This window comes from Carassius gibelio, chromosome B9 (genome assembly GCF_023724105.1).
Source record: "Carassius gibelio isolate Cgi1373 ecotype wild population from Czech Republic chromosome B9, carGib1.2-hapl.c, whole genome shotgun sequence".
Lineage (NCBI taxonomy): Eukaryota > Metazoa > Chordata > Actinopteri > Cypriniformes > Cyprinidae > Carassius > Carassius gibelio.
This window is the reverse complement of record NC_068404.1, coordinates 29,905,302-29,928,605: the sequence shown is the minus strand read 5'-3', so window position 1 is coordinate 29,928,605 and position 23,304 is coordinate 29,905,302. Positions and strand designations below refer to the sequence as shown.

Here is a 23,304-nt window from a genome sequence, read left to right as displayed (position 1 = left end):
AAGCTCCTGCTGCTCCTCACAGAGTCTTCAACACCTTAAAGTCGAAGTGAAGCAGTCAGTTAAGTTAACATTATTTAGTAAAGTGATTTCCACTTTAATTAAACAATACATAACAAACATGATTAATGTAACCATTTTAAAGACAAAATGATGTTTTGTTATAGCTTTTGGAGCAAGGGCGCCGCCATCTTTCAGTACCAATGCGTGTGACTTCACAGTGTTGGTTCCCTCCGATGGCCAGTGAAGTAATATATGCATTTCTTTACATTTTGAACACACACAAGTTATTTTAACACACAAATAATTTGGTTTTCCCCATAATTTGGATATGCTAAGTTTCGATCATGGTATCCTAAACATGCAAGGCGCAACTTGATGTAAACAAACAATGCTTCACACAATATCATTCATGTCGCATTTTATTGCTATGTCAGACTATTAAAGCACAAGCATTACATTGATTGGTTCACCAGTTGTGCGTATCATATTTTATGTTCACCTGCAAATACAATTAGTTTTCCTGCTTTTAACAGGATGTAGTGTTTAACTAATCACCTCTCTGAACAATCAGACTAGTGCTGCTTCCTCAAAGTTTATCAATCTCACGTGTTTTAAGTCAGTTTATATATTAAAGTGTTTTAAGCCATCCAAGCACGAGACTGCATGGAATATATTTCTAAGCGGTATTACACTCTGTGATAGACTTTTTCTGAAAGAGATTTAAATGCGTTATTCACACATTGTGATCCTATGGTTGTGATAGATGATTTCTGTCCGTACTTTTTGGCAGGGTTGCCTTGGTAAAATTCGCATTTTAGGGGCTAAATATCACGTTATTGGGATTGGGGTCGTTTCAACCCGCTGACATGAAAAACAGCTGCGGACTTGGCAACACTAGTTCAGGTGGAGAGGCATTTACTACACAGAGCCGTAGTCCACCGACAAGCTACACAAAATCACTTTCAAAATCGACAATGTATCACCTGCGATTTTTAAATCGATTTTACGTAGACTGTCAGTGAACTACGGCTCTGTGTAGTAAAGGCCAATCAGTGTTGACAAGTGTTTGTTTCTGTGTTTTTTGTCATGTCTGCGTATTGAAGCGACCCCAATACCAATAACATGATATTTAGTTCCTAAAATGCAAATATTAATAAGGGAACCCAGCCAAAAAAAATTATTTTTTATCGCTGGGAATGAAACGCGATTGGACTAATTTTGAGAAGCAATTGGGCAGGTTTTGTTTTGAAAACCTAGCAACCCTGATCTGAACGCACGTGCTGGAGATATACTACTAATCACAGAGGCGCCTTTACTGAGGAGATGCGCATGAAAATCGCATTCGATTTTTTTCACAGCCTTACCTATATGCTCTAATGCATAGCAATTGCACTTATAATGGACTTTAAATTGCTTTCAATGTCATCTTCCTCCATTTCAAAACAAGTGTGTGTTCAAAATGTAAAGAAATGCATATATTACTTCACTGGCCATCGGAGCGAACCAACCCCGTTCATTTTGGCAGTTTGAAACAGCTGACCAAAGTGAACTTTCTGTGAGAGTTCGTTTGGCTCCCAAACACCTGTAAGCTTCCATTGGTCCATGATGGTTACAATCAGTGGGTGTGTTCAGAAACTCCACCTTCTTTGACGTGCAATTTTTTTCCCCCGGTTCGTATCTCATTCAATGGAGATCATGCAAGAGAACAACATCTCCTATCATTATCAACATAAATACATTGTGTCAAATAGCTGAGTTGGCACAGATATATTCACACCTGTACGCTCGCTCATGGAGAGACTTCAGACTTCAGAGAAAGCATTTAATTCCTAGGAAGAAATTGCAGCAAAGCTTGGTGTCGACAACCCCGAGTTATGCAAAAAGCAACGCAGAGAAAAATCTGAGACAAGCTTTTCAAAGCCATTAAAAGAATGAAAGGATATAGTAAAGATATAAGGTAGCAAGTACCAGACACATGTGTTTCAAATAAATGTTACATTTGATTCTGTTGTTTTTCTTTCAATAAACAAATTGAAATGGTATACAATAAATTAAATGCCAAACGAACATGCAATAATAAAGCTTTGTTTTTATCAAAAGTAAATCATGACACCACGTAAAATATAAAAAAGGTAGACGATAACAATTTATCAAGTTTAATAAAATAAATGAACGCTAAAGTAACAAACTGACAACGTTTTTTTCCACATCATGCTAAACTTCTCAGACTATGAGACTAATGTAAATGTCTTGCTGTCTCCTGTAATTAAAGAAAAAACACATTATTAGATATTTTAATGACATCTCATACATATTTATCACATTTTCACTATGCTAAAAGGAAAGGAAAGAGTAAAGATATAAGGTAGCAAGTACCAAATACATGTTTTAATTAATTGTTGCACCATTTGCTGCTATCGTTTTTCTTAAAATAAGCGAATATAAAGGGTATACAATAAATGAAATGCCAAACGAACATACAATAATAAAGCAAGTAAATCATGACACCCCACAAAATATAAAAAGATAAACTATAACAATTTATCCAGTTTAATAAAATAAATGAACGCTAAAAAAATAAAGTTCATGCTAAAGTTTTCAGACTATTCACACTTCCCATAAAGGACTGATTATGGAAACAGAATGATTCTTTTGTATTGCAAACATGATACTTAACTCTGAACTTATGCTAATCATTATTCTTTTGTCTTGAATATTCTGACCATTGGTGCCCATCTCACACCTAGATTGATACACTTCATAATTTTATCGTTGTTGTGAGGGCATACGCGAGCTTTGCGATGAATTCTTACTGCCTCTAGCAGTGCGGGGGTGTTGGAATGTTTGAGAACAGTTCATCGTTGCTCAGCCTTTTCAAACTTCTTTTTGCCCCCAAATGAAGAATGAAAACTAACTTTGGTTTAAGAATACCAGGGCCTTTACACTGCAGAACAAACATCATCATTATTATTATTTACTCTCTTAAATATGGAGAATCATGATAAAGTCTAAAGTAATAATTAAACTTCAAAAGGCTGCTTTGATTAAATTTATCGGAGTGCTGCACATTCAGAGTAAAACCGTGGCACTGTTGCTCTTCTACAGGCTTGTGTTTCACAACAGTTCACAATCAGTGACTAGACTTCTACTTTTGCTTCACTACCGTTCGGACATTCTTGCTCTGCGCTTTGCTTCTTATATCCGTACTTTTCCCTGATTTTTCTAAGATTTTTAATTCAGCAGGGGCAGAGGTGCATTTTCTAAAACCATAGTTGTTAACTAAGTTAGCAACTTTTTTGGTTGCAATGCAATTTCCCATTGCCAACCAATTAAGTTGTTAACCGGTTAGCAAGTATGGTTTTGGTAAACGCACCACAGATCAGCACAGTGCTCAAACAACATATTTTTGGCACAAACACTTAAACTAAAAACTATTTGGGAGTGGAATAATACTACAAAAAGAAGACTTTGCCTCCCGCTCCCAGCAGCTTACATTCCGGAGACGGGAAAACAACTGCTTACATTCAAACAGAAGAGAGAGAAAATGCCTCGTGTTGGATCTACTTGTTGCATGAACTGCTGCAAACTTCTACAAAGGATTGTGGTTCTTGAAACAAAGTCACTTGCTGGACTTCCAAAACAGGCTCAACACTTAGCAGACCATCGCCATGGACCCTCTCAGAATACAGCCGGTGAGTCCCATGAATCTTCTGAATCTCAACAATTTATACCAAGTGTAGAGGAACAAGCCGAAACTGATCGCCACAGTAATCAATGGCACAAACAGGGAGCGAGACCCAAAGGAACACGAGACATCAGATTGTCACGAGTTTCTCGTATTGCTGCCGTAGCTTCCTCTCCCCCAGATACGACTATGACAAGGCTTGTAAATACTGGCATTCTACCACCCCCTATGTATCTTGAGAATAGATTTGAAGCATTAATGAATGTGGGTGACGAATCCCCAAATGTAATTAAACATGGATTGGATCAGCCAGCAGCTAACACCGCTACTAACAGGCGCTCAAGGACGAGCAGACCGCGGCATTCCGCTCAGAGCTCAGCCAAGTCCAGGACTCTGATAGTGGGTGACTCTATTATCAGAAACATCAGTAGCAGGACTACAACAACATGTCGCCTTCCTCAACCAACGGTCTCTGATGTGAACAAGGAACTTCAGTATATTCTGATGAAGCACAAGACTGCAAATCAAATCATCATCCATGTGGGGAAGAATGATATTCGGAAAGAGCAGTCAGAACTCCTTAAGAAACACTTCGAAGACTCAAAGTTCAGTCTTTCATCAGTGGACCATTCCCAGCAAGGGGAACAAATATGTTTTCACGGTTGCTTGGGCTGAACACATGGCTACAGAGATCTAGTAATATAAAAGGAGTGAATTTCATCGACAACTTCAATCTTTTCTGGGGCCATAGACAACTGTTTAAACCGGATGGCCTCCACCCAAACAAACTTGGTACTAGAGTGCTTAAGGACAATATCTACTTTTCCCTCCAACATCCTTCAGCAGAGTGTGTCAATACATTCAGCACACACACACCAGGTCCGAGTCATCATGTGGTTGACATGTCCCACAAGGACAATTATAACACCATGCAGCCACAACAAGCACTGCTGATGGACACTATCCCAGCTGAGCCCTGCCCACAGAGCTCCTCACAGACAAACTGTGATGTATCAAAACAGCTACAAAGACTCAGCACCCAAGGACAACTCTCTGGAAAACAGCAAGGGAAGCCAGAAACACCAGAGACACAGCCCATCGCACCAGACACATTATCCCTCTCTCCAGCATCTCCACTTCTGTGCTTCTCACAGAAAATGGAGGAATTGGTGTATACTGGGACTAAACTCTCACACTCATTCTCTGCACGCCCTCAGATATAACCAAAAACATCAGGCCCCCTGCTCCTGTGAGCGCTCTCCGACCACTGCCACAACGCCAGGGCCCAAACCCTCTATCTGCTGAAGGTGAACCAAAAACAACTGATAGCAGCTCTCAGTGATATGTGTCAGCTCCCCGCTATAATAACAGCAACATTCACAAATGTTTACATAACAAGCGGGAACCCAGTGTGCCTGTAGCTTTCTCTATTTCAGTTTTATCACATGATAGAAAGTCTAAGGCCTTCTCAAGCCGAAGGGCAAACTCATCTAATCTGTGGCCTATTATGCATCAAACTGAGATTTCTGTAAAGACACAAAGCACTGCCATCAAGTTAGCATTTTTAAACATTCGCTCACTAAAAAAAGTAATAATTTATAATCAATTACTTTATAACCAAAAACAGGATGTTATGTTTCTAAATGAAACATGGCTTGAAGACAGCTGCAGTGCAACAGTCCTCAATGAAGCAGCCCCTCCTAACTTTACTTTCATGAGTGTCTGCAGGACTGTAAGGAGAGGTAGGGGGGTAGCTGTTCTATTTAAAAGATGTCTATCAATGCAAGCAAGTGTCATTTGGTCAGTCCTTATCTTTTGAATATCTAGGGATTGTGCTGAAAGGTGCTCCATGCACTCTGTTTATTATTATTTACAGGCCTCCAAAATACTCTCCAGCCTTTGTTGAAGAGGTCACAGAAATGTTATCAATGATTTCCTCAGAGTTTGACTGTTTTGCTATTGCAGGGGATTTTAATATCCACATAGATAATGCAAAAAACAAAACTACAAAAGAAATGATAACGGTTCTAAATACATTTGACCTGATTAAGCATGTGCATGGACCCACACACAAAGGTGGACACACTCTGGATCTAATCATCAGTAGGGGTCTAAACATTAAATTCATTATTATATAGGACGTAGCACTATTTGATCACTTCTGTATTTTCTTTGATTTAATGATCTCTGCTACCACTGAATCTAGATCTGTCTCTGTCAGAAGGGATCTATATACGAGAACACAAGTGTACTGTTTATGGAGACTATCTTTAACACCAAGCATTTCTGCAGACTCTGTTGATATTCTCCTTGATTCCTTTAACTCAAAAGTTAATAATGTTATTGGTGATATTGCTCCAATAATAGTCAGTTAGAAAACAAACAGACAGAAATCAGTTTGGAAAAGATCAACAGCAGTTCAGACTATGAAAACACAATGCAGAAAAACCGAGCGGATGTGGCGGAAGACGAAACTTGAAATTCACTATAGGCAAGGCAAGGCAATTTTATTTATATAGCACATTTCTAGCACATTTATAGTCATGAGTGAAAAAGATACAAAAATAAAAACAAGCTTTTTTAAAACTTTGGAAATTATTTAAAATGGACTTATTTAAAATTAATTTAAAACAGTTAAAAAAAAAAAAATGGAATATATATATATATACACACACACACACACACACACACACATATATACACACAGTCAGGTCCATAAATATTGGGACATCGACACAATTCTAATCTTTTTGGCTCTATACACCACCACAATAGATTTTAAATGAAACGAACAAGATGTGCTTTAACTGCAGACTTTCAGCTTTAATTTGAGGGTATTTCCATCCAAATCAGGTGAACGGTGTAGGAATTACAACAGTTTGTATATGTGCATCCCACTTTTTAAGGGACCAAAAGTAATGGAACAGATTAACAATCATAAATCAAACTTTCATTTTTTAATACTTGGTTGCAAATCCTTTGCAGTCAATTACAGCCTGAAGTCTGGAGATCAATTAGACATCAGCGTACGCTGGGTTTCATCCCTGGTGATGCTCTGCCAGGCCTCTACTGCAACTGTCTTCAGTTCCTGCTTGTTCTTGGGGCATTTTCCCTTCAGTTTTGTCTTCAGCAAGTGAAATGCATGCTCAATCGGATTTAGGTCAGGTGATTGACTTGGCCATTGCATAACATTCCACTTCTTTCCCTTAAAAATCTCTTTGGTTGCTTTCCAAACACCAAACTACCTTGAAGACCATGGAAAACAACTGTGGTGGATAATCGAATAATTATTTCCCTGGTGAAGAAAACACCCTTCACAACAGTTGGCCAGATCAAGAACACTCTCCAAGAGGTAGGTGTATGTGTGTGTCAAAGTCAACAATCAAGAGAAGACTTCACCAGAGTGAATACAGAGGGTTCACCACAAGATGTAAACCATTGGTGAGTCTCTAAAACAGGAAGGCCAGATTAGAGTTTGCCAAACAACATCTAAATAAGCCTTCACAGTTCTGGAACAACATCCTATGGACAGATGAGACAAAGATCAACTTGTACCAGAGTGATGGAAAGAGAAGAGTATGGAGAAGGAAAGGAACTGCTCATGATCCAAAGCATACCACCTCATCAGTGAAGCATGGTGGTGGTAGTGTCATGGCGTGGGCATGTATGGCTGCCAATGGAACTGGTTATCTTGTATTTATTGATGATGTGGCTGCTGACAAAAGCATTAGGATGAATTCTGAAGTGTTTCGGGCAATATTATCTGCTCCAATTCAGCCAAATGCTTCAGAACTCATTGGACGGCACTTCACAGTGCAGATGGACAATGACCCGAAGCATACTGCGAAAGCAACCAAAGAGATTTTTAAGGGAAAGAAGTGGAATGTTATGCAATGGCCAAGTCAATCACCTGACCTAAATCCGATTGAGCATGCATTTCACTTGCTGAAGACAAAACTGAAGGGAAAATGCCCCAAGAACAAGCAGGAACTGAAGACAGTTGCAGTAGAGGCCTGGCAGAGCATCACCAGGGATGAAACCCAGCGTACGCTGATGTCTAATTGATCTCCAGACTTCAGGCTGTAATTGACTGCAAAGGATTTGCAACCAAGTATTAAAAAATGAAAGTTTGATTTATGATTGTTAATCTGTCCCATTACTTTTGGTCCCTTAAAAAGTGGGATGTACATATACAAACTGTTGTAATTCCTACACCGTTCACCTGATTTAGATGTAAATACCCTCAAATTAAAGCTGAAAGTCTGCAGTTAAAGCACATCTTGTTCGTTTCATTTCAAATCCATTGTGGTGGTGTATAGAGCCAAAAAGATTAGAATTGTGACGATGTCCCAATATTTATGGACCTGACTCTGTGTGTGTGTGTGTGTGTGTGTGTGTGTGTGTGTGTGTGTGTGTGTGTATATATATATATATATATATATATATATATATATATGACAGCCTTCATGCTTTTAATGTGAAACTAGCCACAGCTAGACAGAATTTCTTCTCAGACCGTATAAACAGTAACTTAAATGACACTCGTACTCTTTTTGCCACTGTTGAGAGACTGACAAACCCCCCAAGTCAGATTCCCAGTGAAATGCTCTCAGACAGCAAATGCAATGATAATCAATATCAGGAAGGCAATTGGCACATCTTCAAGCAATGCAGAGGTCAGACCGATTTGGCCACAATATCAAAAAGATACTATGTCTACTTTTTAAGCAATTGATAGCAAAATTTTAGAAGAAATAGTGCATCACCTAAAATCGTCAACCTGCTAGCTTGACACACTTCCCACATCTTTTTTCAAAAGTGTGATTAATTGTTTAGAAGCAGATCTCTTAGAAGTGGTCAACGCCTCACTTCTTTCTGGGACATTTCCTAACTCCTTGGAAACTGCAGTTGTTAAGCCGCTCCTGAAATATATTAATCTTGATAACACCATTTTGAGCAATTATAGACCAATATCTAGTCTTCTTTTTATAGGCAAAATTATAGAAAAGTTTGTTTTTAGTCAGCTGAACAAATACTTAAACTCAAATGGATACCTGGACAATTTTCAATCTGGTTTCCGACCGCATCACAGCACAGAGACAGCACTCATTAATATAATAAATGATATTTGCTTAAATTCGGATTCTGGCAAAATATCGGTGCTAGTATTGCTAGATCTCATTGCTGCGTTTGACACTGTCGATCATAAAATACTACTAGAGAGACTGGAAAACTGGGTCGTGCTTTCTGGGATGGTACTCAAATAGTTCAAGTCATACTTAGAAGGGAGAGGCTATTATGTGAGTCTAGGAGAGCATAACTCTAAGTGGACGTCCATGACATGCGGAGTCCCACAAGGGTCAATTCTTGCACTGCTCTTGTTTAACCTGTATATTCTCCCATTAAGTCAAATAATGAGAGAGACAATCGACTCCACCGAGCAAGGACACAGACAGGGCACCTGAGTATTGCTTTTCTCTTTTTTTCCCACTCTTTGTATAGTTTGTTCTCAAATATATCTTACACTTGTAGTCACTATGTGCTTTCAGATCTCTACTATCACTACTAACACTCGGAGAGCACGCTATGTACGTCGCAGGAAGGCCTGTCTGACAAACCTACGCCATGTCCCCCTGACCTCTACTACTATGCTCTCTATTCCAGTTGGTCTCTGGAACTGCCAGTCTGCAGTTAACAAAGCAGACTTAATTTCCTCTATTGCTACCCATTCCGGTCTCAACCTCATGGCACTGACAGAGACTTTGATCAAACCTGAAGATAATGCCACCCCTGCAGCCCTCTCTACTAATTTCACTTGTTCCCACACTCCTCGTACCACTGGGAGGGGTGGAGGTACGGGTCTCCTTATATCCAAAGAATGGAAATTTGAACTTCAGCCATCACCTACAGGTACTGGTTCATTTGAATCACATGCCATTACTGTAACCCCTCCCTGTTAAAATTCACTTTGTGGTCATTTATCATCCTCCAGGTCAACTGGGAAACTTCTTGGAGGAATTGGATGTGCTGCTATCAAACTTTCCTGAAGATGGTAATGCTCTGGTACTGCTTGGTGACTTCAACATCCACTTAGATAAACCCCAGGCTGCTGACTTCAAAACTCTGCTCACCTCATTTGATCTCAAGCTAGTGTCCACTACAGTGACTCACAAATCGGGCAACCAACTTGACCTCATCTACACGGGCTGTTGCTCTGTGGACACCTCTTCAGTTGTTCCACTGCACACCTCTGATCACTTCCTCATTACTGCTAACCTAGCACTTACTCACGAAGTGGCACACACTCCAACGCAGGTCACCTTTCGACGGAACCTACGCTCACTCTCTCCATCTCTCCTATCTGCTGTGGTTTCATCCTCTCTTCCACCATTCTCTAAGTTTTCTGCTCTGGACACGAACAGTGCTACGGACACTCTTTGCTCCACTTTAACATCTTGCTTGGACAACTTTTGCCCACTGTTGAATAGACCAGCACGCACTGCCCCATCTGCCCCCTGGCTGTCCGAGGTTCTCCGTGAACATCGCTCTAAACTCAGGTCTGCAGAGAGGAAATGGCAGAAATCAAAAAACTCTACGGACCTCAGTGTGTATCAATCTCTCCTTTCTTCCTTCTCTGCAAATGTCTTCACAGCTAAAACATCCTACTACCACAACAAAATTAACAGCTGCTGTGATGCTCGGACACTATTCAAGACTTTCTCTTCTCTTCTTAATCCTCCACCTCCTCCATCGACTCTTACAGCGGACGACTTTGCAGCTTTCTTCACAAATAAGACAAGATCCATCAGTGAACAATTCTCCACACCGCAGACTGAGGAAAACTTTACAATGACCGATGCACACTCTTTATCCTCCTCCTCCCCACTCTCAGAGGTGGACGTCTTCAAAATTCTCCTGTCCAATCATCCTACTACTTGTCCACTTGATCCTATCCCCACTCACCTCCTTCAAGCGATTTCCTCTTCAGTCATACCTTCACTTACTCACATTATCAACTCCTCTCTTCAATCTGGAACATTTCCCTTAGCATTCAAGCAGGCTCGGGTAAGCCCACTGCTCAAGAAACCATCTCTAAATCCAGCGCTTCTTGAAAACTACAGACCGGTATCCCTTCTTCCATTCATTGCAAAGACACTTGAGCGGGCTGTGTTCAACCAGCTTTCTATGTTCCTTGGACAGAACAACCTCCTGGACAGCAACCAATCTGGCTTCAAAAGTGGCCACTCAACTGAGACTGCTCTGCTCTCGGTTACTGAAGCCCTGCGACTAGCAAGAGCAGCTTCAAAATCCTCGGTACTCATCTTACTGGACCTGTCTGCTGCTTTTGACACTGTTAATCACCAGATTCTCATGTCCACCCTCAGAAAGATGGGAATCTCTGGAACTGCTCTCCTGTGGGTTAAGTCCTACCTCTCTGACAGAACCTTCAGTGTGTCTTGAAGGGGTGATGTTTCAAAGTCACACCACCTTGCTACTGGGGTTCCTCAAGGCTCAGTACTTGGACCACTTCTCTTCTCCATCTACATGACATCTTTAGGATCTGTCATTCAGAAGCATGGCTTTTCTTATCACTGCTATACTGATGACACCCAACTCTACTTCTCATTCCAGCCTGATGACCTGACCGTAGTTGCTCGCATTTCAGCCTGTCTGAGTGACATTTCTAGCTGGATGAATGACCATCACCTTCAGCTTAACCTTACAAAGACTGAACTACTGGTGATTTCAGCTAACCCATTGATTCATCACAACTTCTCTATACAGCTGGGCTTGTCAACCATAACTCCTTCGAGGACAGCCAGAAACCTAGGAGTTGTGATGGATCATCAATTAAGCTTCACTGACCACATTGCTACAACGACCCGGTCCTGCAGGTTTGCCTTATACAACATTAGGAAGATTAGACCCTTCCTGTCAGAGCAAGCAACCCAACTTCTTGTCCAAGCTCTTGTTCTCTCCAGACTGGACTATTGTAATGCTCTCCTGGCGGGCCTTCCTGCATGTACTGCCAAGCCTCTGCAAATGATCCAGAATGCAGCAGCGAGGGTTGTCTTCATTGAGCCAAAAAAGCTCATGTTACTCCTCTCCTCATCAGGTTACACTGGCTACCAGTAGCTGCTCGCATCAAATTCAAGGTACTGATGCTTGCCTACAAGACGACCACTGGCACGGCACCAACTTACCTAAACTCACTGGTTAAATCCTATGTGCCCTCCAGAAGTTTGCGCTCTGCAAGTGAACAACGCCTTGAGGTGCCGTCCCAAAGAAATTCAAAATCACTCTCACGGACCTTTTCCTGGACTGTGCCCAGCTGGTGGAATGACCTCCCAATCTCAATTCGTACAGCTGAGTCTTTACTAATTTTCAAGAAACATCTAAAGACTCATCTTTTTCGGCTGCACTTAACCTACTAACACTAGTACTTTTCCTTTTCTTGTCTTTTTCATTTAATTAAAAAAAAATATATATATACCTGGCTATGCGTTCTATACTAGACTAACTAAGACTTGTCATGGCACTTGTATTCTGTTGTTGTTCTCTTGTTGACCTGACTGCTTCTATTGTTCTCATTTGTTAGTCGCTTTGGATAAAAGTGTCTGCTAAATGATTAAATGTAAATGTAAATGTAAAGAACCAAATTGCCTATCACAGCTATGCTGATGATACCCAGATTTGCCTAGCCTTATCTCCAAAGGACTACAGCCCCATTGACTCCCTCTGCCAATGATTTGGTGAAATTAATTGTTGGATGTGCCAGAACTTTCTTCAGTTAAACAAGCAAAAAACTGATGTTATTTCATTTGGAAACAAAGATGAAGTTTTCAAGGTGAATGCATACCTTGACTCTAGGGGTCAAACAACTAAAAATTAAGTGAGGAATCTTGGTGTGATTCTGGAGACAGACCTTAGTGTCAGTAATCATGTCAAAGCAGTAACTAAATAAGCATACTATCATCTAAAAAACATTGCAAGAATTAGATGTTTTGTTTCCAGTCAAGACTTAGAGAAACTTGTTCATGCCTTTTTCACCAGCAGGGTGGACTATTGTAATGGGCTCCTCACCGGCCTTCCCAAAAAGACCATTAGACAGCTACAGCTCATCCAGAACACTGCTGCCAGGATTCAGACTAGAACCACAAACTCTGAGCATATCCCACCAGGGTAACACTTTAGAATACTGTTTCTTATACTGCATAACTAATAAGGAATTACTGAAGAACTAACAGGTGATTATTCATTAACACTTAACTCACTACTGTTAACTACTAAGGAAGATGTGTTAACTAATCAGTATGTAATATAATTTTAGGATTGTATTAAGTGAAAGTTAGCTAAATAACTAATATATTCTGTCATACCTTCTGAAGAAATACTATTAATTATATACTAGTTAAGGTTCAAGAAAAATAACTATGAAATAACTACTAAAGAACAGTTATACGCAAATAGTCACTATACTAATCAGGCTGTGGCCCACAAATCAAGTACTTGAGTAAATTGCACTTGTGTGTATTGCATTTATTAATATTAAATACTACTACTACTGCTGCTAATAACATTTATATGAAAGGGTCACAATTCAATGTAATTGTGTAAAACTGTTTATTAGTAGTTACTTCATAGTTATTTTTCTTGAACCCTAACTAGTAGATAATTGATAGTAGTTATTCCGGAGGTATGACAGAATATATCAGTTACTGATTAGCTAACTGTTACTTAACACCATCCTAAAATGACATTACATACTGATTGATTAACACATCTTCCTTAGTAGTTAACAGTAGTGAGTTAAGTGTTAATGAATAATCACCTGTTAGTTCTTCAAAAATTCCTTATTAGTTATGCAGTAAGTAAGATACAGTACTCTAAAGTGTTACCCACACCAGTCCTCAGGTCCTTTTATTTAGGATTGATTTTAAAGTACTTTTACTCGTCTATAAATCACTCAATGACCTAGGACCAAAATATATTGCAGATATGTTCACTGAATATAAACCTAGCAGAGCACTCAGATCATTAGGATCGAGTCAGTTAGAAATACTAAGGGTTCACACAAAACAAGGGGAGTCCGCCTTTAGTTACTATGCCGCCCGCAGCTGGAATAAGCTTCCAGAAGAGATCAGATGTGCTAAAAAACTAGTCACATTTAAATCTAGACTCAAAATCCATCTGATTAGCTGTGCATTTATTGAATGAGCACTGTACGATGTCCGAACCGATTGCAGTGTATTTTACGTATTCACTGTATTTGAAGTAAAATCATTTTCTATTTTTATCTGTTTTACATTTAAATTTACATTTACATTTAATCATTTAGCAGACGCTTTTATCCAAAGCGACTTACAAATGAGAATAATAGAAGCAGTCAGGTCAACAAGAGAACAACAACAGTATACAAGTGCAATGACAAGTCTCAGTTCGTCTAGTACAAAACGCATAGCCAGGTTTTTATTTTTATTTTTTTTAAATGAAAAACAAGAAAAGAAGGAAAAGTGTTAATATTAGTTGGTTAAGTGCTGGTGAAAAAGATGAGTCTTTAGATGTTTTTTGAAAATGAGTAAAGACTCAGCTGTACGAATTGAGATTGGGAGATCATTCCACCAGCTGGGCACAGTCCAGGAGAAGGACCGTGAGAGTGATTTTGAAGTTCTTTGGGAAGGCACCACAGGTAGGATCCTAGTAGGGGATTAATGTAAAACTTATCCCGCATTCCCCGTTAAGACACGGGAAGGAGTTGTAATCACTAATTGCTAGTGGAATTGAGCTTTCCATTGTTGTTACACTAAGGCTGGCAACAGTAGTCAATTGACTTAGCGTAGAGTGATTGGATGTGCAGTACTGGCCATACTGTACTTTTGATCACGGTTGCGTATTGCGTACTGCGAATTCTACACTTTTGCTGTATTTTAAAAAGAAAAGGTGTTTAGGGGCGACCCGAACTTGGTTTGGCGAGAGCCCAAAACTAGGAAACACCCAAACAAAGAAGGTGATCTAGTGACAATCAGGGCGAAAGCTTTGTATAAGTCAAAACCTAGAAAAATCACCCAAAATCACAATACAATACATGGAATCACAGTTGAATTGCAAATTTGCTTGCTTATCACTGCCTAAACACTACAATTTGCGCTGCTATTAAGTGGAAGATAGGGGGTTCAAAGTCAAGACCATTACCAGGAGAGACACCAGTTGATTTTATGTTCAGAAATAATCAAGGGTTTTATGCGAAACCTTTCGTATGTGATATGGCAGGATGGTCAGAGTGCATGAAACCACAAATTGACACTCCGTATCCTAGAGAGGGTTCATTTACGGATGAACCCCACAAGACAAGCCACCACCCTACTGCACTCCTCGCCTACCCACAGCGCCACCAGACAACAGTCCTGTTACTGAAGAGTCAGGTACTTTCAAAGAGACGAAGGTAGAGACAAAGGAAACTCCCAAAACTCAAATTGCAATGGTGTGGATTAGATCGGGAAATGCGAAAGGGGTGAAACCAGTAAATATGTCAGACATGGAGGCAATCTGTAAAAGTTTGCCTTCTCCACAGAATCCTAGTAAATTTGTAACTATTCTGCAATCACACACAAAGTATGCTCATTTTACAGGTGCAGATTACAGAACAGTTCTGGCAAGGACAATGGAAGGAGATGTCACTGAGGAAATGCTGATTAGTGAATGCAAAACGCTGGCGTATGAAAATGATCATATATCAGGTTTAGCTACATCAAAAGAACCACATGTATTTTTCTGGGAAAAACAGGAAAATCATACTTCTTTCTTTAAGGAGTTGAGAGCATTCCTAGAGGAGCGTCTAGGCAATAAACAAGAATTATCTTTTGCTGCAAACACAAAGCAGAAGTCCAAAGAAACTGCTTCAGATTTCTATCTGAGATTTAAGAAAGCATGGGTGGAGGAATCTAAACTCCCACTTGATGATAACTTAAAGGCATTATTCATCAACACATTTCTGAATAATATGCATGGAAAACAAGCACAACTGATTAGAATCACAACAACTAACTTGTTAGAAATGACCATAGAAGTATTAGGGAAGCGAGTTAGGGAACTAGATATTTCTGGAGGGTTTGTGGTCAAAACTGAAACTGCTATGTTCACTGGGCAAAAGCCACAGCGAGGTGAACATGACCTAAAAGCAGAACTAAAGCACAGATCGAGTGTTCCAAAAATATCAAGGATAGTCTGTTATCTCTGTGGAAAGGAAGGTCATGTCCAAAGAGACTGCAGAAAAGGAAGAAGTCAGAATCATCCTCAGGGAGATTCAGTGCAGTGGAAGCCCAGAATAGATCACTCTCAGCAGAGAGACAGAGAAAGAATTAACTCCACTTATTCTACTTCTTGGCACAAGCCTCAAGGACCACAATAGGGATGCCTACAGAGTGATGTCAGTTCCAATGTATCTATGACGACCCTCACATTTAACAACAACAATAAAGATTTGCCATATGTTACATTGTTAGTGCATGGTCAACCACAGATGTTCCTCATAGATTCTGGAGCTGACGCAACTTCAGTGACTGCTGCATATTATGAGGGTCCTCTTTCTAGTCAAATAGTAAACTCTGTAGGAATTTCAAGAACTGACATTCAATGTCCTGTAACGCCTCCTCTAGAGGTAAGAGCTCCTGGATTAATTCCATTCTTTCACAAATTCACAATCATCCCAGGAGCTCCATTAAATTTGTTAGGACGAGATTTGATGCACAAATTAAATATGGACATTAAACTCACTGATGATTTTGTCACGTTCTCTTTCCTGTCTAGCTTACAGGTCTCTGTGAACCCATTGCCGGACTGGGAAGACAGCAAAGCAGAACCAGCCATATGTAAGCCCAGGTCTGACATACCACCAGCAATGGAAACTCTGGTAGACCCTGCATTATGGTCACAGTATAAAGATGACACAGGATTTATAGACATGGAACCGTATAAAGCAAAATTGAAAGCTAATTAACCTGTCTATATTAAGCAATATCCTTTGTCTAAAGATAAGGAACTGGGCATAAAGCCATTGATTGAGAATTTTGTCCAGCAGGGTGTCCTCGTACCGATACACTCACCTTACAACACGCCAATTAACCCCATAGTTAAAGAAGATGGCAAAACATGGCGTTAAACTCAAGATTTAAGAGCTATAAATCAATTCATATCACCATTAGCTCCAATTGTGCCTGATGTACCGACTGTGATTAATTCTATTTCTTGTACGCACAAATATTTCACAGTCAAGCAGGATTCAAGGCCTCCAAAGACAAGCTCCAATGGGTTCAATCCAAAGTTACCTATTTGGGACACATCATCATGCCAGGTCTGAGAGGGATTTCTACAGACAGGGTCCAGCTGATCAGGAAGATGAAGTCTCCACGAACTATACAACAGCTTAAAAGTTTCCTGGGACTGGTTAACTATTGCAGATCCTGGATACCTGACTGTGCAGTGCATGACAGGCTCCTGAGAAGCCTGATTGATCACAAAGCTCCACCAAGCACGCTTCTGAACTGGACTGAGGAGGCAGAACTGAACTTCACAGCTGAAGCAGGCGATCACCAAGGCCCCAGCTCTGGGCCTACCAGAATACAGCAAAGACTTTCACTTGCATGTCCGTGAGACTGAGGGGGTGGCCATAGGTGTCCTACTGCAACAGCATGGTTCCACATACAGACCATTAACATACCTTTCTAAGAAATTGGACAACATAGTTACAGGTATGCCAGCATGTCTTTGTGCCGTGGCTGCAGCTGCCCTGGTTGTACAGATGGCTGAGAGAATGGTTTTGTCACACCCTTTGATATTGTATACTTCACATCAGGTAGGCGCAATTTTACACAATATGCAAACACAACACATGACAGCGCAACGACGCTCAGGTTACGAGGCAACACTGCTGGCAACTAAAAATCTAACGATCCAACCTACAGCGTCCATTAACCCGGCACTGTTGGGTGTGTTAGGAATGGCTGACATGGTAGATAATGTCACAGAGCATGATTGCATAATTGAACTAACTTCCTCATGTTCTTCCAGGGCCGATCTTTTGGATTCGCCCCTGGATGGGGGGGAACATCTATATGTTGATGGATAATGTTCAAAACCTGCTGATGGGGTCTACCTTTGTGGCTATGCTGTGGTGTCTGAGACTGGGGAAACAATTGAAGAATTTGCTTTAGATTTTAACTCAGCTCAAGCTACTGAATTAGTAGCATTAATAAGAGCATGTGAGCTGATGGAAGGAAAAAGAGTAACTATTTATACTGGTTCCAAATATGCATGGGGAGTGGTACACCACTTTGCCAAAACTTGGGAAGCAAGAGATTTCAAAACTGCAGATGGGAAACCCATAGCACATTCAAACCTGATAGGACAGCTAACCAAAGCAGTACAGCTACCCGCCGAAGTGGCCATAGTAAAGGTAAAAGGTCACGCAACAGTTGAGGAAGAACAGGCTGTAGGAAACAGAAGAGCTGATGAAGTTGCAAAAGAAGCAACCAAAGCCCAGATAAAATTGTAACACCTGCTTTTAACAACACTTTTAATGCTACATATAGAAATAAAGGGACCAGAGACCTTCACTTTTCAATGAGCCATGTGTATTACACCACAAATCACCATACAGTCAGTAATCCTACAATGTGCATAGTTATTCAGTTGCAAGGGAGACATTCAATAGTCCAGACAATCATAGTGGCGTCTTTAGCTACCATGAACTTAGTCTTAGGGATAGTAGGAGCAAGATGAAACAGTACTTAAGTGCATTGTTGATGAGGACACATCTGCCTAGAACCATACGAATTGTAGCTTGTAAAATGTACAATAGATGACAAAGATGTTGTGGGCAAACTGAAGACAATTAATCCCCTTTTTGATCAAGGTCCTAGTTACAATTGAGCTGCCTCCAAATGCCTGCACGTTGAACCCTCTGCATCAAACAAACAAACAAACTTAGTGACACCATTAACAAATGTACCCATCTCATTTACATAAACATTCCCTAACATCATATATACAACCAAAGTACTAACAGGAGTACTTAAACTTGAGTTTAAGAACCTCAGGTTCCTCAAATCAGGGCCAAAAATACAAGAAAGCATCATTGAGAAAGTTTTGCCATGTGGTTAACACATCCTTCCTACCTCATACTTGTTCCCTTATCCTTTTTATGTTACCAGGCATCTCACTGGATAGAGTGCCCCTAGTGACATGATTAAATATTGCATGTATAGAAGACTAATGGGACCATTGTAACTGTAAAACTGTTACACATCTCTCCATTTAATATGGGTGACAAAACACAGGTAGCTATGACTATGCATGTGACTAATGTTCCTGACATTGACATTAAAATTTTGCAGAGTCAACCTACACAATTTGATTTAGAGCACTGGAGTAAACATAACTGTGCTCCAGACAAAGATGGACTCTTAAGAGATGAGAAAGGAAGAATAGCCTTACCAAAATTAGGACTAATTGTCCTTATCAGACATTACCATGGACTGTCACAAACAAGTTGTGCAAAAGTAGTACAAGTTATTAATCAATTGTATTGCATTGCAGATGTACACAAGACAGCAAAGCTGATTTTAGATTTGTGTCTCACAAGTGCACAGGTAAACCTGCACAAACCTATTAAACATGACGCATTACCGCATCCAGAAGCACCATTTCAACATGTACAAATTGATTTCACACACATGCCGCCAAAAGGTAATTTGAAATATCTTTTGGTTATTGTGGATCGATTTTCAAAGTGGCCAGAAGCATTTCCATGAGCAAAGGAAGATGCTAAAACAGTGGTAAAGATTTTGACTAAAGAAATAATTCCTAGATTTGGGATACCTAACACTATTGAGAATGATAATGAAACACCATTTGCATCAAAGGTAACACAGCTACTCGCTAAAGTATTATCAATTGATTGGCACCTGAACATACCTTACCATCCACAGTCTTCGTCCAATGTGGAGAGACTAAACCAAACAGTCAAACGAAGGCTCACTAAGGCCTCTATTGATACGGGAAAGAAATGGGTAGATTTGCTACCTGCTGTCTTGACAGAACTAAGAATGGCTCCATCTTCCACCGCTAAGTTTTCACCATTTGAAATACTAATGGGTAGACCTTTCTTGACCCCATGGGTTAAAGGTTGCGCAGGCTTTACTTCCTTAGGTGATCCGGAGATGATACAGGAGGACTAAGTGACTTCCATCATTGAGAAACTTAACTCTATATGTGCTGATGTTTCTTTGTGTCTTCCTCTTCCCTCAGAAAAGCCTACTCACCCCTTTGTTCCAGGACAGAGTGTGCTCATCAAAAGCCTGAAGCCAACGAAGGTGGGAGAACCAAGATATCTTGGACCAGCCACTGTGATCGCAGTAACCTGGACGGGAGTCCTGACAGATTATCAACCGCAGTGGATACACGCCTCACGCCTGAAGAATTACTCTACAGGAGAGCAGGCAAGCTCAAATTTTAAATATAATCTCGAACGGGGATTCACCTTACTGTTTAGCAGGGAAGAAAAGGCACTGGTTAAGCGGAGGAAGGAACTACCTCTTATAGTGAGGTGGAGGTTGTCCAAAGCAAGAAGATAGTTGGCCCATTGAGCCAGAACAGTGCTAACTCCTTACACCACCCTGTTACCATAAAGGGCTAAATTCTATTGATGGATGTACCACCGTTAGAGAGTTTTACTCTGCGTACAATAGCTGAAGCAGCTACTGATTTAAACGAAGAACTTGTATGCTTAGCAGAGGCTATATTAGAAGCACATCCTAACCTAGAAAACATAGTCTTGCCGAGGTTATTTCCAAACCAAACTACCTTTTGATTGTTTACTCGAAAATACGGAATCTTTGAAGCATACAGAAGTGAAATGTATTGGGACCTGTTGTTATATTCATAGTGATTCTTCTGCTAATAGCACCCTGTGTGATGCAATGTATTACTACTTTTTATAATGCGTTCTGTTACAGCACTCACTATGGGAAATACCTATCAAGCAATGCTACACGTATCCAATCCAGTACCAACCTTTGTTAGGGTTCCAAAGCAGTTGGAGATGAATGTGATTGAAGTTGAGGATTTTCCAACAGATGCTGATAGCTCTACTGGAGATGAAAACTGATTCTGATATATGTGTGTAATCCTTATTAAGAGTTATACTAACCATTTTTTATACCTATTCTGAAAACTGTATAACAGAAATGAATACTACCTGAAGATATATATCACATATGATTACTGTATGAAAGTATAATCAAGAAACATAAGATATGCCCAAGACTGTTCACGGTTGTGTAAGACATGTCTTCGACTGTCTTAAAGTGGCCATTGTGAGATTCTGCTCATGTGCGTGAACATATTGTGATAAAGGATATTGGGTGATGAAAGTATGATGTATTCCTTTTGAACCTTACTCTATATTCATGGTATTGCTCAATGCAGTGTGTTATGCTTGATCATCTAAATATCTGCCAGACATTCCATTGCTTCATTTCCCTATAAAAGTAACACCCCTTGTACAATAAAGTTGAGCTTAGAATGACCTGCACCACTTGTGTTCCCGGGTACCTGCTCTTCTCTGCTCAGATAACCGAACCTGAACCAAAATAATATTTACGATCTCGAAGGCAAGAATATACAATTTATTCTTACACCAGTGTAACCTGATAAGGAGAGGAGTAACATGAGCTTTTTTTTGGCTCATTGAAGGCAACCCTCACTGCTGCATTCTGGATCAATTGCAGAGGCTTGATAGTACATGCAGGAAGGCCCGCCAGGAGAGCATTACAATAGTCTAGTCTGGAGAGAACAAGAGCTTGGACAAGAAGTTGGGTGGCTTGCTCTGAGAGGAAGGGTCTAATCTTCATAATGTTGTATAAGGCAAATCTGCAGGACCGGGTCGTTGTAGCAATGTGGTCTGTGAAGCTTAACTGATGATCCATCACGACTCCTAGGTTTCTGGCTGTCCTGGAAGGAGTAATGGTTGACGATCCGAGCTGTATAGAGAGGTTGTGATGAAGCAATGGGTTAGCTGGAATCACCAGGAGTTCTGTCTTCGTAAGGTTAAACTGAAGGTGATGGTCATTCATCCAGCTAGAAATGTCACTCAGACAGGCTGAAATGCGAGCAGCTACCGTCGGGTCATCTGGTAGGAATGAGAAGTAGAGTTGGGTGTCATCAGCATAGCAGTGATAAGAAAAGCCATACTTTTGAAAGACAGATCCTAATGATGTCATGTAGATGGAGAAGAGAAGTGGTCCAAGTACTGAGCCTTGAGGAACCCCAGAACTTAGACTTAGAAACATCACCCCTCCAAGACACCCTGAAGGATCTATCAGAAACGTAGGACTTAACCCACAGAACTGCGTTTCCAGAGATGCCCATCTTTCTGAGGGTGGACAGGAGAATCTGGTGATTAACAGTGTCAAAAGCAGCAGACAGGTCCAGTAAGATGAGTACTGAGGATTTTGAAGCTGCTCTTGCCAGTCGCAGGGCTTCAGTAACTGAGAGCAGAGCAGTCTCAGTTGAGTGGCCACTTTTGAAGCCAGATTGGTTGCTGTCCAGGAGGTTGTTCTGTACAAGGAACATAGAAAGCTGGTTGAACACAGCTCACTCAAGTGTCTTTGCAATGAATGGAAGAAGGGATACTGGTCTGTAGTTTTCTAGATGAGCTGGATGTAGAGATGGTTTCTTAAGCAGTGGGCTTACCCAAGCCTGCTTAAATGCTGAGGGAAATGTTCCAGATTGAAGAGAGGAGTTGATAATGTGAGTATGCGAAGGTATGACTGAAGAAGAGATCGCTTGAAGGTGAGTGGGGATCGGATCAAGTAGACAAGTAGTAGGATGATTGGACAGGAGAGGTTTGGAAACGTCCATCTCTGAGAGTGGAGAGATGGAGGAGAAAGAGTGTGCATCAGTCATTGTGAAGTTATTCTCAGTCTGTGGTGTGGAGAATTGGTCAGTGATGGTTCTTGTCTTATTTGTGAAGAATATTGCAAAGCCGTCAGCTGTAAGAGTTGATGGGGGAGGTGGTGGAGGCGGATTAAGAAGAGAAGAGAAAGTTTTGAAGAGTGTCCGAGCGTCACAACAGCTGTTAATTTTGTTGTGGTAGTGGGATGTTTTAGCAGTGAAGACATTTGCAGAGAAAGAAGAGAGAAGAGACTGATACACACTGAGGTCGGTAGAGTTTCTTGATTTATGCAATTTCCTCTCTGTAGCCCTGAGGTTAGAGTGATGTTTACAGAGAACCTCAGACAGCCAGGGGGCAGATGGGGCAGTGGGTGCTGGTCTAGACGACAGTGGGCAAAAGTTGTCCAAGCAAGAGGTTAAAGTGGAGCAAAGAGTGTCCGTAGCACTGTTCGTGTCCAGAGCTGAAAACTGAGAGAGTGCAGGAAGCGAGGATGAAACCACAGAAGATAGGCGAGATGGAGAGAGTGAGCGTGGATGTTGAAATCACCAAGCAGTACCAGAGGAGTACCATCTTCAGGGAAGTTTGATAGCAGCACATCCAACTCCTTCAACTGGAATAGAGAGCGTAGTAGTAAAGGTCAAAGGGACAGGCCGTAGGTTTGTCGGAC

At 40.6% G+C, this 23,304-nt stretch overlaps 1 protein-coding gene across 6 annotated transcripts in view; it reads right to left on the bottom strand.

Moving 5' to 3' along the window:
- The window catches only part of LOC127964895 (NACHT, LRR and PYD domains-containing protein 3-like), a 246,545-nt gene that overhangs the window by 206,095 nt on the left and 17,146 nt on the right, over positions 1–23,304 (bottom strand). The gene's annotated exons all lie outside the window — the stretch shown is intronic.